The following is a 16,875-nucleotide window of genomic DNA, read 5'->3' on the forward strand; positions in this document are numbered from 1 at the left end:
GCTTCGTGGACCTGTAAGTTTATTTCCTTCCCCAAGTTAGGGAAGTTCTGCTTCATTATTTTTTCACATAATTTTTCAATTTCTAGTTCTTCTTCACCTTTTGGCAACCTTATAATTCAGATGTTGGCTCGCTTATAGCTGTCCTATAGGTTTCTGAGCCTCTCCTCATTTTCCTCACTTTTCGTTTCCTCTTTCTGCACTGGTTGACTATTTCTCCCTTCCCTATGTTCCCATTTGTTAATTTGATTTCTGGTTTTCTTTCCCTCACCACTTGTTTCATATGTGTTTTTGTTCATTTCAGCAGGACTAGCCTTCATTCCTTCCCCATCTTAATTAAGATCCACTGTTAGTTCTGTAAGCTGTCTTATAACTATAGCTCTAAACTGAGCATCAGAAAGATTATCTATCTGCTGACTCGATAAATCATGTATTTGCTTTCTGGTCAGCTGTGTGATTGGGATCTCTATCATGATCCCTGCCATCCTGTCAGGTTTGTTTACCTTTTTTTCCTGGGGGGGGGGCTGTCACACCTCCTACGCGATAGGGGGTGGAGCTCCGTGCACTCGTCCCTACCAGGCATCCCTTCTCACCATATTGTGGCACTTTGTGTGGGGGCAGGGGTCGAAGATAAATTCCTGCCGTTCACTCTCCGCTGAGAGACCAGGAGACTGGGAGACCGGGAGCTTGGGAGCCTCCTCCTCTGTCCCCACACCCTCTGGGCCTACAGTCCGAGGCAATGGGGGGTCTGCCTTCCCTGGCATTGAAATCGTGAGCTGATGGGTTTGGTCTGCAGCTAGGGGTGCTCCCAGGTGCTTCTCGCCTCCCCTTAAATATAGGTGTCTGTTCTTACTGCAGTCCCACTACCAATTGCTGCAGCTGCTGCTGCCAGCATAGCTTGACCTCTCCTCCCTGGCTTCAGCCCTCCTACCTGTGTAGATGAGCACCACTTGTTTATAACTTCATACATTGGACTTCCATGTAGCTTTATTTTCTGGAACTTCTGGTTATTTCTCGTTTTGTAGTAGTTGTATGTAGTCCTTCTTAGTTGTGGAGGGAAATGGAGCATGTCAGTCTGGGCCTCCATCTTGGCCAGAAGTCCTGGGTGAGCTACACTTATTATAATCAGCAGAGATTTATTAATTATACCAGGGATGTTATAGAAGAAATAGCTCAACAGTTAGATGCCACCAGTCGAATGACCTTGGAAAATAGGATGGCACTGGATATGATGCCAGCAGAAAAATGAGGGGTATGTGTAATGCTTGGGGGACAGTGTTGCACTCTTATCCCCAATAATACAGCTCCTGATGGAACTATTACTAAGGCTCCGCAGGGACTGACCACCATAGCAAATGAACTAGCAGAAAACTCAGGCATTGACAATCCTATAACGGGGTGGTTAGAAAACTGGTTTGGCAATTGGAAAGGATGATCAGCTCTTGTTTCCCTCCCTCATTGTAGTAGAAGGCGTCTTTACTGTTTAGGCTGCTGTATTATTCCCTCCATCAGAGGTTTAGTTCAGAGATTAACTGAGACTGCACTAAGTAAACAGATGCCAGTAATTTTCTAACAGAATAATCTCCTCCTCCTGAAAGCTGAAGAAAATCCTCGCTATGAGGCAGACAATCGAGAAATCCTCATGAGGTTTGAAGGGACAAATTAGAGGTTTGAGTAGTCAATTTTCCAAAAGAGACAGGGGGAATTGTTAGGGATAAAGAAGCCAGTGACTCTCAAAACAGTAGGAGAAAATTAACAGATGAATCATGGAAAAGGGGCGAAGAAATGACATTCTGCAGCTCTTCACACATATCTCTGGGATCAAAAGGAGAAAGATTGTCACCACCAAACACAGAGAAATGGGAAGATGTAGCTAGATAACTTTGCAAATAAGTTGTAGATAGACCTATAACTAGATTCGTCGGCAGCCGTCCGTCTCGAGAGACGATGGTGTAGCTTCTTAAGAGTCTATCTGCACCGCCGAGAATGGTTGTGCAGTCCGACTCGGGAGTGACACGGTATCTGTCTCCTCCCGTGTTGAATCGACATCTTGCGATGACGCTGGAGTGTCCTCTCCAGTGAAGCTGAAGCTACAGAGCCTGGGCAGGGTGATATGGAGGGTCTGCTGTTGCCCATGCAGCAGACCCCCCCTCTCTTCGCAGCTGAAGGGTCCAAGGGAAAGACGAAGTCAATACAGCTTGGCTTCAGGTGCGCCGCAGGAGTTGCCGGTATTGACTACAACGTCAAACCGCCTTAGGGACTCCGGCTCCGGATTTTCTGTCGGGGTTTACTCCCTTAGCCTTTCCCCTGAAGAGGTATGCCGCAAGGCAGCGGAGGTTTTTTGGAGTCAGAGTTTTCCTTCTCTGTATAACTAGATTACCCTTAGTTAATCACACCCTGAGTTAAGTAGTTAATCATGTTAGATTGTGATCCCAGATCAACCAGTAATGGAGAAACAGAGGTGAAGGAGAGGGGAGGGTAGCTAATTGCATTAGGGAGGGGGAACTAATCACATCAGTATGAAACCAGTTTTCTTTGTCTACTTTGCACTGGCATGTCTCTGGTTGGCTGTGCGCCCAACTCTGCAGACTCATTAATAAACACCTCGCTTTGTTGCTCAGTCCTGTGTCCCGATGTTTTATTGTGAGCATTTCTCACATGCAGATGGCTACTACTTGTGTTGGGCTTAGAGGTTCCCAGGCAAAGCCAAGCTGTGAACCTAGGCTCACTGTTGCTAGTGCCTGGCCTGGGGCCTCTTAGTGAGAGGTATGGGGACTGGGCTTTCACTGAGGCTGGCTGTTGGTTGTTTGAGAAGATTTAGAAAGTTATGAAGCTTGAACCAAGACTAGGCATTCATATGGAAAGCCACTGTTAATAGCTTGGGTGGACCCCTAAGTTGGGTGGGGCAGAGCCTTAGGGGGTCTCCAGGGTAGGATAATGTTAGCCTGGTTGATGGAGTCTCAAATATGGCATCTGCCTGCTGACTCTGGCTCTGTGGCTCTGTGGGGGAAGGGCTCAGAAAAGGTACAATGGCCTTGGTCAGCCTTTCTGTTGGGAGAAAGTTGTCCCTCTGCTTTCGTCTTAATGCCAGACCTTTTAGTTCTCATGTGTATGCCACTTGTACCTTTCTAGCTGCTTTCTAGTGCTGGAGCTCAGAGGGATTGAGCCTGAGTAAGTCTATGTGCAGGTTCCTTAAGAGGAACTCCAGAAGTTTCTTCCACCGACTCAATCCCTGTTGGTTTTTCAGCCAGGAGTTATAGGGTATTATCTTCCTGGCACTGGAACCTTGGGCTAGGATTTTGGTGTGGGGCCAGAACTCCTCACTCCCAAGATATTCCTCTTGAATTTTTATCCACTACACATGGATTTGGGTCCAGCCTATTCCGCATCTCTACCCCTTATACCAGTCTGGGTGGATGTGGTTTCTTTAATGTCATAGTTGTTGGACTTCCATTCAACTAGATTTCTCAGGGTTCTGAGTAATGGTTGTTCTATAATTTAGCTGTAATTTTGATGTGGTTATACAAGGAGGTCAGCCCTGTTTACCTATGGCTCCATTTTGACTGGAATTCCAGTACATTTTTTAAAGAAGATTTTTATTAATTTATTTTTAGACGGAGACGAAGGGAGGGAGAATGGGAGGGAGAGAAACATCGATGTGAGAAAGAGAAACATCAATTGGTTTCTTCTTGTATGCACCCTGAACAGGGACCAAACCCATAACCCAGGCAAGTGCCCTGGGTAAACTTTTGCTTTGCAGGACAATGCCCAACTAACTGTGCCACACTGGTCAGGGATAGATACAGTATATATTTTTTAATTTTTAAAAAGATTTTTTAAATTTATTTTTGGAGAGAGGGGAAGGGAGGAAGAAAGAGAGGGAGAGAAACATTTATGTGTGAAAGAAACATTTACCACTTTGCCACTCGCATACACCCAAGGGAGACCTGGCCCACAACCCAGGCATGTGCCCTGACCAGGAATTGAACTGGTGACCTTTTGGTTTGCAGGCCAGAGCTCAATCCACTGAGCCACACCAGCCAGGGCACAGTGCATTTTTTAATAGTTTTGTACATGCCTATTAGATTGATGCTCCAGTTCAGCACATTTTAAGGAGTTTCAAGGTTTTCAAGGATCAGGGCACTTTAATATGCATGAATGCCTTCCCTACTACTTATAGCTATATCTGGCAGTGAACTTCTTGCTTATCACTTTTCTAGCTTATTTTATGGACCCAACTTAAGGGTGGACCTTTCTGTCTCCACTCCTCTCTGCAGTCCATGAAAATCCTACCTGCTATTCTGGTTTTCCTTCAGTGTTTCTGCCATCCTATCTACATTTAACAGATGTACCCAGAGTTGTCTCTTGTTCTACAAGGAACTTCTTGAGATCTGGTTTCTTCTGTGACCAGAAGTTAGAGGAAATGCAGGGCAGTAACTATTTGTTGTATGAATGAATGGTTTGTTGGTTGAATAATGAGTTCTTCCATACCACCCAGCCCTGCTCCTCCAACTCCCACTTCCATCATGTTCTTTTAGGGAATATACACACTCACATATTCTAGTGTTAAAAACAAGACAACAGGCCCAAAATGGAATCAATTATGCTAAACCCCACATCACCAAACGAAGACTTAATTAAAGTTTTAGCTCTCCCAAAATGGAATCTTAAACCAGTCAATCAAGCACTAGTTAAGTAATCTGCCCGATAGGCCCCTGCTATCCCCTAAAGGAAAGTGACTTTGCCACTACTAATCTGCTTTTCTGCCTGTTATAATTTTTTTGTTCCTACTCCTTTCTGTCTGTAAGACTTTGATTTCGCACAGCTCCTTGAAGCTCCTTTCTGTCTGCAAGATTGGATGCTGCCCAATTCATAAATCATTGAATAAAGTCAACAAGATCTTTAAGGTTACTCAGTTAAATTTTGTTATTTAATACTAGCCTGCAGTAAAATTGCTGCTTTCACAAATCTTTGCTTGTTGCTTTCAAGTTTATGATAATCCCTGCCTTTCTGGAATTGCAGAAAGGAAGATTAAACTTTGACACCTGGGGAGTTGTAGGGTTCTAATATTTATTAATAGCACCCAGTGGTTTCCAAGTCTTATCTAAACAAATGGAAAAACGGAAAAATTCCCTAAGTGATGTGTGATTTTAAGCAATGGACAAGAAATTGGATATTGTAACTGGTGACAAATATAAAGGCATTTAATAATAAATAACATACAATGTCAGTAACCTGTTCCTTCTTTAAAACGAACAAAAACCCTTTTCCTCTTAGTGATTACGAAACCAAAACACACATATTTGAAGAAAACAGTCATTCTTAATCCCACCATTTTATTTCCTCAGGTATATCTCATTATGTATACATATTTATAGTACTCATATCCTACTATAATTAAATTACAAGCATTTCTGATGTCATTGAAACTTTGTGTTGTATATTTCATAATGTCTGTGTAGTATTCTGTTGTATGATGCACTGTTCTCTGGTGTTGGACATGTAAGTTGCTTCCATTTTTTTTTGTCTTCAGTACTACCTCAGTAACAAGTTTGTTAACAAAGCTTTTTCACATTTCTTAGACTATGCTTAGGATAGATTTTTAGAAGGAGGATTAGTCAAAAGTAATAAATATTTTAAAGATTCTTTAAAATTTTTTTATTTTTTAATTATAGCTTTCATCCCACATTATTTTGTGTTATTTTCTGATGTACAGTATTGTGGTTAGAAAATTATATTAAGACTCTTGATTCATATCGCCACATTATTTTCCAAGAGTTAGAAGACAACTTGCTTGTTTTGAAGTTGTGTTCTCAATATCATATGAATGGCATCATCCAGTGTGGTTTTTTGTGCCTGATTTAACAGTACCTGTGGTACTCAGTCAGGTTGTTGTGTTTATCAGTAATTATTTCCTATTGATATGTAGAAGGTCATTGTATAACCACGGAATTTATTTACCTGTGAACTACTGATAGACATTTGGATTATCATCGTGTAAGGTTGTACGAATAAAGCTGCCATGATCATTCTTTTTTTGAAAGAATGCTTTTCTTTAAAAAATAAATTTTTTTTTAGAGAGGGGAGCAGGCAGGGAGAAGGAGAGGGAGAGAAACATCGATGTGTGGTTGCCTCTCGCATACCCCCAACTGGGGACCTTGGCCTGTAATCCAGGCTTGTGCCCTGACTGGGACTCAAACCAGCAACCTTCTGGTTCGCAGGCGAGAACTCAATCTATTGAGCTACACCAGCCAGGGTACTATGATTATTCTTGTACAAGCTTTTGGTGGATTTAGTCTTCTGGGAGTGTAATTGCTATGTGACTTCCTACACCCTCTAAATTTTCCAAAGTGGTTATGCCATAGGACTTAGTTCTTGGGCTCTAGAATCTAACCTACAGCTACCATTTGTAAAGGGCAGTTGCATTCTTGACTCAGCTAGGTGCTTTCATTTACATTCCCAGGTAGAAGCCACCATGTTAAAAGACTTTGCAAGGTCAGGTGCCTTTTCCACAATTTGACTCGCCCCAAAATTCTTATTCAAATTTGCATCAAGGTTGGTTCAAAATGTGAAGACAGTCAATATAGTCAAACTCCCAAGATAGAGCGAAGGTCCTCCAAGGTACAACAAAGGAAGCCGTCTGGTGGGTAGACCGCGTGGGTTTCCGACCCGATCCCGCCCCTCACCTATGCACATGCGCAGGTCGAGCCCTACGGAGCTTGGTGGTCCAGGCGCGCGTGACGTAGAACCGTACGCCGGTGCGTGTTGACGCAAGAGCGTGCGCTTGGTCGTTCATAGGGTAACATGGCGGCTGCTCCTTTGGAGAGGGATTGAGAGGGGCGGAGGGAGGAGGCCGACAGAAGGGACAAACCCGACGGTGAACACGAGCACTTCACTTGCCGTTCATTAAGAGCTCTGTTCTGCGCCAGAAGGTGAGTGCGGCGGCGGAACGGGGCGGCTCTTATGCAGCAGGCGGGGGCACTTTCCGCCATTTTCAAGCTCGGCCGTTGCGTGTTTTGGAGGCCTGGCGGGGCGTTTGGGAACTGGTTGGAAGAGCAGGGAAAATCGAGGTCGGGAGGGTTCTTTGAGGCAGCTTGGAGCCGTTGGGGAAGTGGTTGAAGGCTTGAGGCAGACCAGGAAAATAAGACTCTGAGGCTCTGACTGGGGACCGGTGGCGACGAGATGCAGGTGTAGGGAAGGCCGCGGATAGGACGTGAAGTTTGGAGGAGGGAAGCACGTTGAACAGATTCGGGGTGGGAGTGGAAGGATTTGGGCCGAGAGTTTTAACTGAGTGGTTGGTTTAAGGGGTCACGGGAAGTTTAGTGCAAAAATAGCGCAAGGTTTAGCTTCGATATTATCGTGGCTTGAATTCGGTATTTGTAATAGGATTAAGTACACAGCTTGACAAGCAAAACCTCTGCTCTTTTGGAATACATTTTAATTTTGTTTGCCTTAAATCATGCTTCTTGCAAAGTCCCTTTAATAACTCCCTCCACAGCTCCGATTAAAAGTTGCCTCTGGCAGCTAGTTATTTAGGCTCTTAGAAAGCATTCTTAAAAAAAAAATAAAGGAAAGAAAAATGTTGATACTTGGTTGTAACCCTTGTAGTTTGGTGGCCCATCCGGAGAAAGGAGGAAGAGATGGGTCGACAGGGAATTCCGTAATTGCATCTGTTTAAATCATCAAATCAGAAAAGTTACGGATTACTTGTTGAAAGCTTGAGAATGTTTTAAAGTAATTTCTGCACAGAAAAAGAACAAATTCAGGAACTCTGGAAGACATTGGAGTATGAACAAAAGCCTGTGTTAAAAAGAGTATTTCTTGGGAGCAGTAGTTGACTAGTGCACACGTTTTTTGCTTGTTAAGGTTCCGTGGTAGATCTGTTTAATTCAAACAAAACTTTTAGTTGAAAAGTATTGTTTCCCTGGTAGCATCCCCCGCCCCTGGTCTTAATTGCATTTAACACTGATCTTTTATTACCATAATTTCTCACTTTTTAATTGATTTCCTTACCTAGAAGGTGAAAACACTGCATGGGTTTGAGTTTGTACTGAGTCTTGAAGTTCTGTATTTAGTCTATTTTCTGGGAAAAAAATACGTTTCCATTCGTGTGGGGAGGATTTTGGTAGGAAGTTGGCTTTACATCACAATGCTTCAGGAAAATAAATCCTCATTTATAAAGTCGGTGGCTTAACTTGCATTCTTTGGTTAGTGAAAATTATTAAAAGGACAGATTTTGCCATCACAATTTTAACTTGACCCAAGGCTTTAATTACACTTTTAATAACCACTTTGGGTGTTTTTTGAACTCTTCGCTAAGTATTAATATTAAGTCGATATGCTTCTTTTTCACATTACTTTTAAAAGGACATGATATCTATTGCTGAAGTGTGAACCGTTTCATATTTCAGAATAAGAAAGCAAGCTTACGGTAATGCTTTGTAACTAAAACAAATATGTTGACAAACATATTAGTGAAATTTATTTCATTATGAAGGTATTCACGTAATTCTTTTGAGGTTGCATGGGAAAAATTGAGACTTTTACGAGTGTTTATCTTTAGATAAAGTAGTACTAATTAGTTGGAGCCTGCAGATTAGACATCTTCATTATCAAAGTAATTAAATGTCAGAAATTTACCAGTTGTATAAGCATTCCAGATTTGTTATTCTTTCTTTTTTTTAAAAGTATATTTTATTGATTATGTTGTTACAGTGGCCCCAGTTTTTTTCCTTTACTTCCCTCCACCCAGTACTCTTACTTGCCTCCAGCATTCCCACATGTCCATGGGTTGTGCTTGTAAGTTCTTAGGCTTCTCCCTCTCCTATACTCTTCTTAACATCCCCCTGTCTGTCGTGTACCTACCAGTTATGCTCCTTAATCTCTGTACTGTTTCCCCATTTCTCCCCTTTCCCCCTCACAGCTGATAACCCATACCTGTGATTCAGTTCCTATTCCAGTTGTTTGCTTAGTTTGTTTTTACTTTTTAGATTCTGTTGTTGATAGTTGTGAGTTTGTTGTCATTTAATGTTCATAATTTTGATTTTCTTTTTCTTAAATAAGTGCCTTTAACATTTCATATAATAATAGCTTGGTGGTGATGAACTCTTTTAGCTTTACCTTGTCTGGGAAGCACTTTATTTGGCCTTCCATTCTAAATGATAGCTTTGCTGGATAGAGTAATCTTCATTGTATGGCCTTGCTTTTCATCACTTTGAATACTTCTTGTCATCCCTTCTTGCGTGCAAAGTTTCTTTTGAGAAATCAGCTGATAGTCTTATAGGAACCCCATTGTAGATAACTTCTTTTCTCTCTCTGCTTTTAAGATTCTCTCTTTATCTTGAACCTTTGACATTTTAATTATGTATCTTGGTGTGGTCCTCTTTGGGTCTAGCTTGTTTGGGACTCTGTGCATCCTGGACTTGTATGTATATATCCTTCACCAAATCAGGAAAGTTTTCCTTCATTGTTTTTTCACATAAGTTTTCAACTTCTTGCTCTTCCTCTTCTGGAACCCCTATGATTCGGATGCTCGCGTTTAAATTTGTCCCAGAGGTGCCTAAGCCTATTGTCATTTTTTTCAATTCCCGTTTCTTCATTCTATACTGGTTGACAGTTTATTTCTTCCTTATGAACCAAATAATTATTTGGAATCCTGTCTTACTTCCCTTCACCATTGGTTTTATATGGGTTTTTCTTTGTTTCACTTATCTTAGCCTTCACTTCCCTTATGTGTTTGTTGTACTTAATCTTGTCTCTGAAGTCTGTGAGCATTGTTATCAGCAGTGTTTTGAACTCTTCATCTATTAGGTTGGCTGTCTCCTTGTCGCTTAATTCGCCCACTGGAGCCTTGATCTCTTCCCTTGAGTCATACTTCTCTGCTTCCTCAACTTGACAGCCTCCTGTGTTTGCCTGTGTCTTAGGTGGAACTGTGGCTCCTGTTAAATTGTAAGGTGCAGAGCCTTAGGTATTTGTACGGGGCGATCTGTTTCACCACCTTGTGACACTGTATGTGGGGGCGGGGTCTGAGAGGGAATGATGCCACTTGTTCAGCACTCGTCCCTTTTCCAAGCACTTCTCCTGCTTCATGTATGGGACTGGCACACCTCTAGGTTTTGGCCCTGGTTGTGGTTCCCAGAGTAGGTGGGTTTGTGGATGTTCTAGAACCCTGGGGGCCCTCTAAACAAATGGGCTTTGCAGAGAGACTCGCAGTTTCTTCCTCTGCCCCACCTCCCACCAATTTTAACTGTCTTTATTTTCCCTGGTGCTGGAGCCGTGAGCTGCATGGTCTGGTCTGGAGCTGGGGTCGCTCCCCAGCTGTCCCTCCTTACTTTTATAGTGTGTGACTGCTTTTTCTGATGGCTGGCCACGGTCACTGCCTTGCTGCCACCACTGCCACCACCCCACTGCATCATCTCCGCCCCTTCTCTGTCCCTCCTACCTGTCTGGATGAGTATTGCTTCTTTATATCTTTGTTTTTTGGACTTCCATGCAGTTCAATTTTCTGGTAGTTCTGGTTGTTTTTAGTTTTGAGGTAGTTGTATTTCTCCTTATTGTTGTGGAGGATGGTGAAGTGTGTCTACCTACGCTTCCATCTTTGCGAGAAGTCTGTCCAAGTTTTCTGCCAAACTTTTTTCCAGGATTTTGTGTTGAAGCATTTGCTTATAAAAGATGTTAATTTTTTTATTTTGCAATGGTGAAAGCTTCTCTATTGCTGTAATGTGTTGTGTGACAAGTAAGTCAACTGATCATAGTTTTAATACTTAAAAGTGTTTTGTCTTTTGTCTTTGGCAAAGATATAAGTTCAAAACTTTGCTAATTGAACAGTTTCTCTTTCATAACATTTCTCTCCCTGTTGCAAAGAATTTGCACTAGTCCTAGACACAAGCTAAGTATATTGGAGACTCTTACCCACAGTACCCTTATCTTTTCTGGTCCATAAACATTTGAGTATTTTCTGGTAGAGTGACTAACTTCATAATGTTTGTATTGCACCTTATATTCATAATTGAGTGCCTATGAATTCCAAGATCTGGGTAGTGTTGGTAAGGGCATGGATTTCAGCAGCAGACACACCTATGTTTGAATGCCAGGCTCATCACTATGTAGCTTTATTTATACTTGGGTCAGTTAATTAAACTTCTGAACTTCAGTTTCCTTTTATATAAAAATGTTAATTATAATACCTCAAAAGTAAGAGGAAGTGCCCAGTACTTAGTAAACATGAGTAAACTTTGATATTTTCATTTAGTGATGAGAATTTAATTGCTGGTATCATTTTCAGTTTTTTAAATTAAGGTATAATTGACTTAACAGTTTTAGGGTGTACAACATAATGGTTTTTTTGCATTTCCATGTACACTAATTTTTTATTTTCTTATTTTTCAATTATAGTTGACATAGAATGTTATGATAGTTCAGGTGTACAACCCAGTGATGAGCCAATAATGTAGCTTATGAAGTGATCACCTTGATAAATCTAATACCCATCTAATACCATACATAATTATAACAGTATTATTGACAGTATGTATTCCTATGCTGTACTTAACAACCCCATGACTGTTTCCTAACTACCAGTTTGTACGAGGTCTGTCCAGAGGGTATCCAGCCACATAATATGAAAAAGACATTTATTAAAGAAGATACAAGATACATAGGACAATGACACCTCAGTTGTCTTCAAAGTAGGCACCTTGGGACCTCACAGTTCTCCCAGTTACCATAGCTACCCCATTGTATAGATATTTTCCTGAATCTCATTGATGGTCTGAAATCTCTTCCCTTTCAAAGGTGATTTTAGTTTTGGGAAAAGCCAGAAGTTACAGGGCAGCAAATCTGGGCTGTAGTGGGGCACAGTCACCTTCGCCAGAAATTGCACGAGATGTGATGCAAGAGTGGTGCATTGTCATGGTGAAGCTGACAATCACCAGTTGCCTATAGCTGTGTTCGTTATTGTCATATTGCATCTCTAAACCAACGAAGAACATTGAGGTAGCACTCCTTATAAGTTGTTTGACCTAGAGGTGGGTATTTGTGATGGATAACACCTTCCTAATTAAAAAAACACAGTTAATGTGGCCATGATCTTGCTGCTACTTTGCCGTGCCTTCTTCGAGCATGGAGAACCAGGTGACTTCTATTGGGATGACTGCACCTTTATTTCTGTATCATAGCCATAGACCCGTGATTCATCTCTGGTAATGACCTTGAGGAAATCTGGTTCGTTGGTAGCAGTTTGAATCTAGTCATTAGGACCTACAGTGCAATGTTCCTTCTGCTCTGGTAGCAGAAGCCACTGAATGAATTTTGCCATGACACATTTTATGCCAATATCCTCTGTCAAAATCTTGGACACAGTAGTTTTTAGACTTGCCAGATCAGCTTCTGCTTCTTGCACTGTCAGTTGCGGATCATTGTTCATGTTTTTTTTTTTTAAACACTAAGAAGATGAACATTTTTAAAAAATATTTATTTTCAGAGAGAGGGGAAGAGAAGGAGAAGGAAAGGGAGAGATACATCAGTGCATGAGAGATACATCTACTGGTTGCCTCTCATATGCCCCCAACTTGGAGACCTGGCCTGCAACCCGGGCATTTGCCCTCAGTGGGAATTGAACCAACAACCTTTAGGTTCACAGGCCTCAGCTCAATCCACTGAGCCACACCAGCCAGGGCTCGCTGAGCTTTGTTGACTGCTACCTGTACACGTTCAACATTCCCAGCTGTTCTGTTTGTTGCAGGCCTTTGAGAACATGGATCACATGCAACAGATTCTTGGCTGTCTTTGAAGTGTTTGTGCCACCTTTTATTTGTGCTGCACTCCTTGCATTGTCCCGAAAAGCCTTTTGGATCATTCAAATAGTTTCTGTGGAGGAACATTCAAGCTTAATGCAAAATTTGATGCAGATTCATTGCTCTACTCGCTCAGTCATTTTTGCATGCAACAGCCACACAGTACACATGCTCACTCAAGGGCATCTACCAACTCCACTGACTAGTACAGTGAAGTCGTCATTGTTCACACATGAGCATTGCATTCCACTTGGCTGCCAAGTTTCACCGATGTCGTGCAAACCATTTTTGTTATACTAACAATGGCTGGGCCCTTACCAGTGTAGCTCAGTGAGTTGGGTGTTGTCTTGCAAACTAAAAGGTTGCTAGTTCAGTTCCCTGTCAGGGCACATGCCTGGGTTGTGAACCAGGTCCCCCGTTGGGGGCATGCGACAGGCAAGTAATTGATGTTTCTCTCCCTCTATTTCTCCCTCCCCGTTCTCAAATAAATAATAAATAAAATCTTAAAAAGCAAACAAACAGTGGCTGGATATTTCCAGACTGACCTCTTCCTTCTTAATCCCTTCACCTTTTTTATCCACCCCACAATTTTCTTCTCATCTGGCAATCATCAAAATACTCTCTGTATCTGTGACTTTGTAGTTTCTGGTCTGCTTGAATGTTTATTTTGTTTTTTAGATTTCACATATAAGTGAACTCATACAGCATTTGTCTTTCTCTTGACTAGTTTCACTCAGCACAATATCCTCTAGGTCCATCCATATTGTTGCAGAAGACGTGTATTCATTCTTTTTTATGGCTGAATCATATTTCATTGTATATATGCACCACTTATTCTTTATCCCATTTATCTATTGATGGACACTTAGGTTACTTCCATATGTTGGCTGTTGTAAATAATGCTGCAGTGAATATAGGGGTGCACATATCTTTGATTTAGTGTTTTGGATTTTTTCAAATAAATACCCAGAAGTGAAAGGTCTGAATCTTATCTTTGTCTCTTGTTAAAGCCTTTGCTTAAAGTCTGTTTTGTCCAGTATAAGTTTTGCTACCCCATCTTTTTTTGTTTCCATTTTCATGAAATATCTTTTTCCATCCTTTTACTTTCTGTATGTGTCTTTCAATCCTAAGGGAATCTTTTGTAGACAGCATATGTAAGGGTCTTGTTTTGTTATCTGTTCAGCCAATATATGTCTTTTAAGAAAAAAATATTTTTATTAATCATTTGTTTTTACACATAGTTTTTTAAAGTATATTTTCAGGGGAAAGGCTAAGGGAGTAAACCCCGACAGAAAATCCGGAGCCGGAGTCCCTAAGGCGGTTTGACGTTGTAGTCAACACCGGCAACTCCTGCGGCGCACCTGAGGCCAAGCTGTATTGACTCCGTCTTTCCCTTGGACCCTTCAGCTGCAAAGAGAGGGGGGGTCTGCTGCATGGGCAACAGCAGACCCTCCATATCACCCTGCCCAGGCTCTGTAGCTTCAGCTCCACTGGAGAGGACACTCCAGCGTCATCGCAAGATGTCGATTCAACACGGGAGGAGACAGATACCGTGTCACTCCCGAGTCGGACTGCACAACCATTCTCGGCGGTGCAGATAGACTCTTAAGAAGCTACACCATCGTCTCTCGAGACGGACGGCTGCCGACGAGTAAATAAGTCCCTTTAACATTTCATCTAATAATGGTTTGGTGATGATGAACTCCTTTAGTTTTTCCTTGTCTGGGAAGCACTTTATCTGCCCTTCCATTCTAAATGATAGCTTTGCTGGTAGAGTAATCTTGGTTGTAGGTCCTTGCTTTTCATTACTTTGAATACTTCTTGCCAGTCCCTTCTTGCCTGCAAAGTTTCTTTTGAGAAATCAGCTGGCAGTCTTATGGGAAGTCCTTTGTAGACAACTCTCTTCTTTTCTCTTGCTGCTTTTAAGATTCTCTCTTTGTCTTTAGCTTTTGGCAATTTAATTATGATGTGTCTTGGTGTGGTCATCTTCTGGTCCAGCTTGTGTGGAAGTCACTGCTTCCTGGTCTTGTATGTTCATTTCCTTCACCAAATTTAAGTTTTCAATTTCTTGCTCTTCCTCTTCTCCTTCTGGCACTCCTATGAATGGGATGTTGGTATGTTTAAAGTCGTCCCAGAGGTTCCTAAGCCTTTGCTTTTTTTTTTTTTTTTTTCATTCTTGTTTCTTTCTGTTCTGGTTGAATGTTTATTTCTTCATTTTGTTCCAAATTGTTGATTTGTATCCTGGCTTCCTTCCCTTCACTGTTGGCTCCTTGCATATTTTTTCTTTATTTCACTTTGTGTAACCTTCATTTTATTTTTTTGCCATACTCTATTAGTTCTCTGAGCATCCTCCTCACAAGTATTTTGAACTCTGCATCTGGTAGGTTGACTCTTCATTTCATTTAGTTCTTTTTCTGGAGTTTTGGTCTGTTCTTTTACTTGGGCCATATTTCTTTGCCTCCTCAATTTTGCAGCATCACTGTGTATGTATCTGTGTATGTGGTAGAGCTGCTTTGACTCAGTCTTGGTTCACCAGTTATGTTTAAAGGCGTGGAGCCTTAGGTATTTGTCATTGTGGGGCGAACTGTTTCACCACTTCGTGGTGCTTTGTGTGGGGGAGGGTTCAGAGAGAGGGAACAATGCTGCTTGTTTGGCACTCGCCCCTTTTCCAGTCACTTCAGCCTCTTCTGGTATGTGATTGGCACCCCTCTAGCTGTTGCTCTGATGTTAGTTCCCAGAGTTGGTGGGTTTGCATATGCTTTTGGACTATGGGAGTCTTCTAAACAGACTCTTCTGATGGGTGGGGAGCTTCTTCCGCTGTCCCAACACCCACTGGTTTTCACAGCTAGAAGTTATGAAGCTTTATTCTCTTGGTGCTGGGACCCTGGGCTGGGTCACCTGGCGTGGGGTAGGATCACTCCCCAGGTGTCCCTCCCAGCTTTTATCCGCCACATGTGAATGTGAGCCAGCTGCCACAGCCTCCACCTTGCTGCTAGCAGCTGCCACCTTGCTGCTTCCACACAGTTTCCTTTTCACCCTGGCTCCCTGTCTCTGCCCCTCCTAGCTGTCTGGATGAATATTTCTTCTTTAAATCCTTGGTTATTGGGTTTCCATACAGTTCACTTTTCTGGCATTTCTGGTTTTTTGTTTTGAGATTAGTTGAGATCCTTCTTAAGATTGTGTGAGGAGGTGAAACCTGTCAACTTATGCCTCCAGCTTGGTTGGAAGTCCCAATGTATGTCTTTTGCTTGTAGCACTTAATCCATTTACACTTAAAGTAATTGGTTTTTTAAAAATACTTTATTCATTTTTAGAGGAAGGGAGGGAGAAAGAGAGGTAGGAAAACATTGAAGTGCAAAAGAAACATCAATGGGTTGCCTCTTGTGCACCCCGAACCAGGGACTTGGCCCGCAACCCAGGCCCGTGCCTTGACTGGGAATTGAACTGATGATCTTTTGGTTTGCAGGCTGCTGCTCAGTCCACGGAGCCACACCAGCCAGGGCTAAAGTAATTGTTGATAGGTATGTATTTATTGTCATCTTATTATTCCTATTTTTGTTCATTTTCTCTTCTTAAAGACCCTTTAACATTTCTTATAACACTGTTTTGGTGGTAATGAACTCCTTTAGCTTTTTCTTGTCTGGGAAGCTCTACCTGTCCTTTGATTCTAAGTGATAGCCTTGCTGGGTAGAGTAATATTGCTTGTGGGTCCTTTTGTTTCATCACTTTGAATATTTTGTGCCAATTCCTTCTGGCCTGCAAAGTTTTCATTGAGAAATCAGCAGTTGTACAGGAGCTCCCTTGTAGATAAAGCACTTCTTTTCTTTTGCTGTTCTGAAAGGTTCTCTATTTGTTTTTGACATTTGGCATTTTAATTATTTCTGTATATCATTATCAACACTTCTTTTTTTGATAGTAGCCATTGTAGTGGATGTGAGGTGGTATATATACCTCGTTGTGGTTTCAATTTGCATTTCTCTGCTGTTTAAGGGTTTTGAGCATATTTTTGTATTCTTGGGTATTTGTATGTCATCTTTGGAGAAAAGTCTGTTCCAGTCACTTTGCAAGTTACATAAATGCCTTA

General features: G+C 41.8%; 1 protein-coding gene across 4 annotated transcripts in view; it reads left to right on the forward strand.

Annotated features, from left to right (window-relative positions):
• Nucleotides 1-6,772: 6,772 nt before the first annotated feature.
• Nucleotides 6,773-16,875, forward strand: part of WDR33 (WD repeat domain 33) — a 107,244-nt gene continuing 97,141 nt past the window's right edge. For 3 of the 4 annotated variants that reach the window (XM_090278926.1, XM_090278933.1, XM_090278936.1), the window contains exon 1: nt 6,773-6,929. The gene's annotated coding sequence lies outside the window, so the exon portion shown is untranslated. Of the gene's footprint in view, nt 6,930-16,255; nt 16,313-16,875 lie in introns of those variants that run through there. The other variant, XM_090278929.1, reaches the window with a different exon arrangement.

This window comes from Furipterus horrens, unplaced genomic scaffold (genome assembly GCF_987537825.1).
Source record: "Furipterus horrens unplaced genomic scaffold, mFurHor1.1.pri manual_scaffold_1, whole genome shotgun sequence".
Taxonomy (NCBI): domain Eukaryota; kingdom Metazoa; phylum Chordata; class Mammalia; order Chiroptera; family Furipteridae; genus Furipterus; species Furipterus horrens.